The following is an 11,271-nucleotide window of genomic DNA, read 5'->3' as shown; positions in this document are numbered from 1 at the left end:
TACTGCAGCGACGCCACTATAGCAGAGCAGGGAGGTATCTCCCCGCTCTGCTATGTGCTAGCCCCACTTTAGCTCCTTGAAGGAGCGGAATCCCCATGTTTTCGGGGATTCCGCTCCTGGACAGAGCTGTCTCTGTCCATATCTGGGCAGTGACATCAGGGGAAACTCCTGAAGCGGAATCCCCGAACACATGGGGATTCCCCTTCAGGAGTTGCCGCTGATGTCACTGTCCAAATCTGCCCGGCCCGGCACGGATGCAAAACTTTATGCAAACCGGCCGGGCAGAATGGCCGATTTTACCGGCCGGCACTCGGGCTTGGGCGCGACCCGGTCGTGTGAATCCTGCCTTAGTCCTCATTCACACGACAGGGTCCGAGTGTCGGGCGGGAAAATTTTCCCGGCCGGTTTGCATCCGTTCCGGGCCATGTTGCCGTTTTTACCGCCCGATTTGCATCCGGTTTTTTTAATAGGACTGTGCTAGGTCTAGTAAGACCCAGCAGCAGTCTGCCAATAACGGCACCCGGCGATCATGTGACCAGCCACATGATCACCGGGAGGAATAGAGACAGCGCCGCTGCTGTCTCTATTCCTATACACAGCGTTCATTGAGCGTTGTGTAAAAAGACATCGTAGAAGACAGAAGCAGTGAAAGCTGCTTCTATCCTCTCCTCAGGGTCCCCGGCAGTCACTGACAGCCGGAGACCCGACATTCAGCTGCCCGATCGCGCGGGCAGCAAGTTAAAACCCGAGCCGTAAAAAGTCTATGGCTCGGGTTTTAAGGACCCTGCCGTAAAAACACAGCCATCGGTCGGGAACCGTAACAAGCAGGGGAAGGGAGCCAGCGCAGCGCTCCCTTCCACCTGCTGTACACCCCGACCCTGCCACACAGTATCACCAGCGTAGTCATTCGTCCGAATGGCATCAACTCCTCCTCCTCACATGCACTCTGCACTGTGAGGAAGAGAGAGTGCGCGAGCGACGGTTGACCCGGCCATCACTCGGGACACATTCCGGTGATGGCCGTGTATTACCCGGCCCCATAGACTTCTATGGGAGCCGGGTGGCCGGGTATCCGGCCGAAAATAGGGCATGTCCCATTTTTTGACGGCCGGTTTTCCTGGCCCGTCAAAAAATCGGTCGTGTGAATAGCCCCATTAGGGGTCTATTATTCCTAATGCAGCCGGGTGCTGGCCGATATATGAACGGCCGGCACCCGGCCGGGAAACCCTGTCGTGTGAATCCCGCCTTAATTCTGCAGTGTATTACTGACATACCTACCTACCTGCACTCATTATATTACACTCATCCATTATATACCTACCTGCACTCACTATATTACACTCATCCATTATATACCTACCTGCACTCACTATATTACACTCATCCATTATATACCTACCTGCACTCATTATATTACACTCATCCATTATATACCTACCTGCACTCACTATATTACACTCATACATTATATACCTACCTGCACTCATTATATTACACTCATCCATTATATACCTACCTGCACTCATTATATTACACTCATTCATTATATACCTACCTGCACTCATTATATTACACTCATCCATTATATACCTACCTGCACTCACTATATTACACTCATATATTATATACCTACCTGCACTCATTATATTACACTCATCCATTATATACCTACCTGCACTCATTATATTACACTCATCCATTATATACCTACCTGCACTTACTATATTACACTCATACATTATATACCTACCTGCACTCATTATATTACACTCATCCTTTATATACCTATCTGCACTCACTATATTACACTCATCCATTATATACCTACCTGCACTCACTATATTACACTCATCCATTATATACCTACCTGCACTCATTATATTACACTCATCCATTATATACCTACCTGCACTCATTATATTACACTCATCCATTATATACCTACCTGCACTCATTATATTACACTCATCCATTATATACCTACCTGCACTCACTATATTACACTCATCCATTATATACCTACCTGCACTCATTATATTACACTCATACATTATATACCTACCTGCACACACTATATTACACTCATACATTATATACCTACCTGCACTCATTATATTACACTCATCCATTATATACCTACCTGCACTCATTATATTACACTCATACATTATATACCTACCTGCACTCATTATATTACACTCATCCATTATATACCTACCTGCACTCACTATATTACACTCATACATTATATACCTACCTGCACTCATTATATTACACTCATCCATTATATACCTGCCTGCACTCATTATATTACACTCATACATTATATACATACCTGCACTCATTATATTACACTCATACATTATATACCTACCTGCACTCATTATATTACACTCATCCATTATATACCTACCTGCACTCATTATATTACACTCATCCATTATATACCTACCTGCACTCACTATATTACACTCATCCATTATATACCTACCTGCACTCATTATATTACACTCATACATTATATACCTACCTGCACTCATTATATTACACTCATCCATTATATACCTACCTACCTGCACTCATTATATTACACTCATCCATTATATACCTACCTGCACTCATTATATTACACTCATCCATTATATACCTACCTGCACTCATTATATTACACTCATCCATTATATACCTACCTGCACTCATTATATTACACTCATCCATTATATACCTACCTGCACTCACAATATTACACTCATACATTATATACCTACCTGCACTCATTATATTACACTCATCCATTATATACCTACCTGTACTCACTATATTACACTCATCCATTATATACCTACCTGCACTCACTATATTACACTCATACATTATATACATACCTGTACTCTTTATATTACACTCATCCATTATATACATACCTGCACTCATTATATTACACTCATACATTATATACCTACCTGCACTCATTATATTACACTCATCCATTATATACCTACCTGCACTCACTATATTACACTCATATATTATATACCTACCTGCACTCACTATATTACACTCATACATTATATACCTACCTGCACTCATTATATTACACTCATACATTATACACCTACCTATCTGCACTCATTATATTACACTCATCCATTATATACCTACCTACCCAAGCTCACTAATTTACACTCATCTATTATATACCTACCTGCACTCATTATATTACACTCATACATTATATACCTACCTGCACTCACTATATTACACTCATACATTATATACCTACCTGCACTCATTATATTACACTCATACATTATATACCTACCTGCACTCATTATATTACACTCATCCATTATATACCTACCTGCACTCACTATATTACACTCATCCATTATATACCTACCTGCACTCATTATATTACACTCATACATTATATACCTACCTGCACTCATTATATGACACTCATACATTATATACCTACCTGCACTCATTATATTACACTCATCCATTATATACCTACCTGCACTCACTATATTACACTCATCCATTATATACCTACCTATCTGAACTCACTATATTACACTCATCCATTATATACCTACCTGCACTCATTATATTACACTCATACATTATATACCTACCTGCACTCACTATATTACACTCATCCAATATATACCTACCTGCACTCATTATATTAAACTCATACATTATATACCTACCTGCACTCACTATATTACACTCATCCAATATATACCTACCTGCACTCATTATATTACACTCATCCATTACATACCTACCTGCACTCATTATATTACGCTCATACATTATATACCTACCTGCACTCATTATATTACACTCATCCATTATATACCTACATACCTGCACTCATTATATTACACTCATCCATTATATACCTACCTGCACTCACTATATTACACTCATCCATTATATACCTACCTGCACTCACTATATTACACTCATCCATTATATACCTACCTGCACTCATTATATTACACTCATCCATTATATACCTACCTGCACTCATTATATTACACTCCTACATTATATACCTACTTACCTGCACTCATTATATTACACTCATCCATTATATACCTACCTGCACTCATTATATTACACTCATACATTATATACCTACCTGCACTCATTATATTACACTCATGCATCATATACCTACCTGCACTCACTATATTACACTCATCCATTATATACCTACCTGCACTCATTATATTACACTCATCCATTATATACCTACCTGCACTCATTATATTACACTCATACATTATATACCTACCTGCACTCATTATATTACACTCATCCATTATATACCTACCTGCACTCATTATATTACACTCATCCATTATACACCTACCTATCTGCACTCATTATATTACACTCATCCATTATATACCTACCTGCACTCACTATATTACACTCATCCATTATATACCTACCTGCACTCATTATATTACACTCATACATTATATACCTACCTGCACTCATTATATTAAACTCATCCATTATATACCTACCTGCACTCATTATATTACACTCATACATTATATACCTACCTGCACTCATTATATTACACTCTTACATTATATACCTACCTGCACTCATTATATTACACTCATCCATTATATACTTACCTGCACTCATTATATTACACTCATCCATTATATACCTACCTGCACTCATTATATTACACTCATACATTGTATACCTATCTGCACTCATTATATTACACTCATACATTATATACCTACCTGCACTCATTATATTACACTCATACATTATATACCTACCTGCACTCATTATATTACAATCATCCATTATATACCTACCTGCACTCATTATATTACACTCATCCATTATATACCTACCTGCACTCATTATATTACACTCATCCATTATATACCTACCTGCACTCACTATATTATACTCATCCATTATATACCTACCTGCACTCACTATATTATACTCATACATTATATACCTACCTGCACTCACTATATTACACTCATCCAATATATACCTACCTGCACTCACTATATTACACTCATCCAATATATACCTACCTGCACTCATTATATTACACTCATACATTATATACCTACCTGCACTCACTATATTACACTCATCCAATATATACCTACCTGCACTCATTATATTACACTCATCCATTACATACCTACCTGCACTCATTATATTACGCTCATACATTATATACCTACCTGCACTCATTATATTACACTCATCCATTATATACCTACCTGCACTCATTATATTACACTCATACATTATATACCTACTTACCTGCACTCATTATATTACACTCATCCATTATATACCTACCTGCACTCATTATATTACACTCATACATTATATACCTACCTGCACTCATTATATTACACTCATGCATTATATACCTACCTGCACTCATTATATTACACTCATCCATTACATACCTACCTGCACTCACTATATTACACTCATCCATTATATACCTACCTGCACTCATTATATTACACTCATCCATTATATACCTACCTGCACTCATTATATTACACTCATACATTATATACCTACCTGCACTCATTATATTACACTCATCCATTATATACCTACCTGCACTCATTATATTACACTCATCCATTATATATCTACCTGCACTCATTATATTACACTCATACATTATATACCTACCTGCACTCATTATATTACACTCATCCATTATATACCTACCTGCACTCATTATATTACACTCATCCATTATATACCTACCTGCACTCATTATATTACACTCATACATTATATACCTACCTGCACTCATTATATTACACTCATCCATTATATACCTACCTGCACTCATTATATTACACTCATCCATTATACACCTACCTATCTGCACTCATTATATTACACTCATCCATTATATACCTACCTGCACTAACTATATTACACTCATCCATTATATACCTACCTACACTCATTATATTACACTCATCCATTATATACCTACCTGCACTCATTATATTACACTCATACATTATATACCTACTTACCTGCACTCATTATATTACACTCATCCATTATATACCTACCTGCACTCATTATATTACACTCATACATTATATACCTACCTGCACTCATTATATTACACTCATGCATTATATACCTACCTGCACTCATTATATTACACTCATCCATTACATACCTACCTGCACTCACTATATTACACTCATCCATTATATACCTACCTGCACTCATTATATTACACTCATCCATTATATACCTACCTGCACTCATTATATTACACTCATACATTATATACCTACCTGCACTCATTATATTACACTCATCCATTATATACCTACCTGCACTCATTATATTACACTCATCCATTATATACCTACCTGCACTCATTATATTACACTCATACATTATATACCTACCTGCACTCATTATATTACACTCATCCATTATATACCTACCTGCACTCATTATATTACACTCATCCATTATACACCTACCTATCTGCACTCATTATATTACACTCATCCATTATATACCTACCTGCACTAACTATATTACACTCATCCATTATATACCTACCTACACTCATTATATTACACTCATACATTATATACCTACCTGCACTCATTATATTACACTCATCCATTATATACCTACCTGCACTCATTATATTACACTCATCCATTATATACCTACCTGCACTCACTATATTACACTCATCCATTATATACCTACCTGCACTCATTATATTACACTCATACATTATATACCTACCTGCACTCATTATATTAAACTCATCCATTATATACCTACCTGCACTCATTATATTACACTCATACATTATATACCTACCTGCACTCATTATATTACACTCTTACATTATATACCTACCTGCACTCATTATATTACACTCATCCATTATATACTTACCTGCACTCATTATATTACACTCATCCATTATATACCTACCTGCACTCATTATATTACACTCATACATTGTATACCTATCTGCACTCATTATATTACACTCATACATTATATACCTACCTGCACTCACTATATTACACTCATCCAATATATACCTACCTGCACTCACTATATTACACTCATCCAATATATACCTACCTGCACTCATTATATTACACTCATACATTATATACCTACCTGCACTCACTATATTACACTCATCCAATATATACCTACCTGCACTCATTATATTACACTAATCCATTACATACCTACCTGCACTCATTATATTACGCTCATACATTATATACCTACCTGCACTCATTATATTACACTCATCCATTATATACCTACCTGCACTCATTATATTACACTCATACATTATATACCTACTTACCTGCACTCATTATATTACACTCATCCATTATATACCTACCTGCACTCATTATATTACACTCATACATTATATACCTACCTGCACTCATTATATTACACTCACTGCATTATATACCTACCTGCACTCACTATATTACACTCATCCATTATATACCTACCTACACTCATTATATTACACTCATACATTATATACCTACCTGCACTCATTATATTACACTCATCCATTATATACCTACCTGCACTCATTATATTACACTCATACATTATATACCTACTTACCTGCACTCATTATATTACACTCATCCATTATATACCTACCTGCACTCATTATATTACACTCATCCATTATATACCTACCTGCACTCATTATATTACACTCATACATTATATACCTACCTGCACTCATTATATTACACTCATCCATTATATACCTACCTGCACTCATTATATTACACTAATCCATTATACACCTACCTATCTGCACTCATTATATTACACTCATCCATTATATACCTACCTGCACTAACTATATTACACTCATCCATTATATACCTACCTGCACTCACTATATTACACTCATCCATTATATACCTACCTGCACTCATTATATTACACTCATACATTATATACCTACCTGCACTCATTATATTAAACTCATCCATTATATACCTACCTGCACTCATTATATTACACTCATACATTATATACCTACCTGCACTCATTATATTACACTCTTACATTATATACCTACCTGCACTCATTATATTACACTCATCCATTATATACTTACCTGCACTCATTATATTACACTCATCCATTATATACCTACCTGCACTCACTATATTACACTCATCCATTATATACCTACCTGCACTCATTATATTACACACATCCATTATATACTTACCTGCACTCACTATATTACACTCATACATTATATACCTACCTGCACTCACTATTTACACTCATCCATTATATACCTACCTATCTGCACTCATTATATTACACTCATACATTATATACCTACCTGCACTCATTATATTACACTCATCCAATATATACCTACCTGCACTCATTATATTAAACTCATACATTATATACCTACCTGCACTCATTATATTACACTCATCCATTATATACTTACCTGCACTCACTATATTACACTCATACATTATATACCTACCTGCACTCACTATATTACACTCATCCATTATATACCTACCTGCACTCATTATATTACACTCATCCATTATATACCTACCTGCACTCACTATATTACACTCATCCATTATATACCTACCTGCACTCATTATATTACACTCATCCAATATATACCTACCTGCACTCATTATATTAAACTCATATATTATATACCTACCTGCACTCACTATATTACACTCATACATTATATACATACCTGCACCATTATATTACACTCATCCATTATATACCTACCTGCACTCATTATATTACACTCATCCATTATATACCTACCTGCACTCACTATATTACACTCATCCATTATATACCTACCTGCACTCATTATATTACACTCATACATTATATACCTACCTGCACTCATTATATTACACTCATCCATTATATACCTACCTGCACTCACTATATTACACTCATACATTATATACCTACCTGCACTCATTATATTACACTCATCCATTATATACCTACCTGCATTCATTATATTACACTCATACATTATATACCTACCTGCACTCATTATATTACACTCATATATTATATACCTACCTGCACTCACTATATTACACTCATCCATTATATACCTACCTGCCCTCACTATATTACACTCATCCATTATATACCTACCTGCACTCACTATATTACACTCATCCATTATATACCTACCTGCACTCACTATATTACACTCATCCATTATATACCTACCTGTACTCATTATATTACACTCATACATTATATACCTACCTGCACTCATTATATTACACTCATACATTATATACCTACCTGCACTCATTATATTACACTCATACATTATATACATACCTGCACTCACTATATTACACTCATCCATTATATACCTATCTGCACTCACTATATTACACTCATACATTATATACCTACCTGCACTCACTATATTACACTCATACATTATACACCTACCTGCACTCATTATATTACACTCATACATTATATACCTACCTGCACTCATTATATTACACTCATCCATTATATACCTACCTGCACTCATTATATTACACTCATCCATTATACACCTACCTATCTGCACTCATTATATTACACTCATCATTATATACCTACCTGCACTCATTATATTACACTCATCCATTATATACCTACCTGCACTCATTATATTACACTCATACATTATATACCTACCTGCACTCATTATATTACACTCATCCATTATATACCTACCTGCACTCACTATATTACACTCATACATTATATACCTACCTGCACTCATTATATTACACTCATCCATTATATACCTACCTGCATTCATTATATTACACTCATACATTATATACCTACCTGCACTCATTATAGTACACTCATATATTATATACCTACCTGCACTCACTATATTACACTCATCCATTATATACCTACCTGCCCTCACTATATTACACTCATCCATTATATACCTACCTGCACTCACTATATTACACTCATCCATTATATACCTACCTGCACTCACTATATTACACTCATCCATTATATACCTACCTGTACTCATTATATTACACTCATACATTATATACCTACCTGCACTCATTATATTACACTCATACATTATACACCTACCTGCACTCATTATATTACACTCATACATTATATACCTACCTGCACTCATTATATTACACTCATCCATTATACACCTACCTATCTGCACTCATTATATTACACTCATCCATTATATACCTACCTGCACTCATTATATTACACTCATCCATTATATACCTACCTGCACTCACTATATTACACTCATCCATTATATACCTACCTGCACTCATTATATTACACTCATACATTATATACCTACCTGCACTCATTATATTAAACTCATCCATTATATACCTACCTGCACTCATTATATTACACTCATACATTATATACCTACCTGCACTCATTATATTACACTCTTACATTATATACCTACCTGCACTCATTATATTACACTCTTACATTATATACCTACCTGCACTCATTATATTGTACTCATACATTATATACCTACCTGCACTCACTATATTACACTCATACATTATATACCTACCTGCACTCACTATATTACACTCATCCATTATATACCTACCTGCACTCACTATATTACACTCATCCAATATATACCTACCTATCTGCACTCACTATATTACACTCATCCAATATATACCTACCTATCTGCACTCACTATATTACACTCATCCAATATATACCTACCTATCTGCACTCACTATATTACACTCATCCAATATATACCTACCTATCTGCACTCACTATATTACACTCATACATTATATACCTACCTGCACTCATTATATTACACTCATCCATTATATACTTACCTGCACTCATTATATTGCACTCATACATTATATACCTACCTGCACTCACTATATTACACTCATCCATTATATACTTACCTGCACTCATTATATTACACTCATCCATTATATACCTACCTGCACTCATTATATTACACTCATACATTGTATACCTATCTGCACTCATTATATTACACTCATACATTATATACCTACCTGCACTCATTATATTACACTCATACATTATATACCTACCTGCACTCATTATATTACAATCATCCATTATATACCTACC

This window comes from Rhinoderma darwinii, assembly GCF_050947455.1.
Source record: "Rhinoderma darwinii isolate aRhiDar2 chromosome 11 unlocalized genomic scaffold, aRhiDar2.hap1 SUPER_11_unloc_19, whole genome shotgun sequence".
In the NCBI taxonomy this organism is placed as follows: Eukaryota; Metazoa; Chordata; class Amphibia; order Anura; family Rhinodermatidae; genus Rhinoderma; species Rhinoderma darwinii.
Note: the sequence above shows the minus strand (reverse complement) of the source record.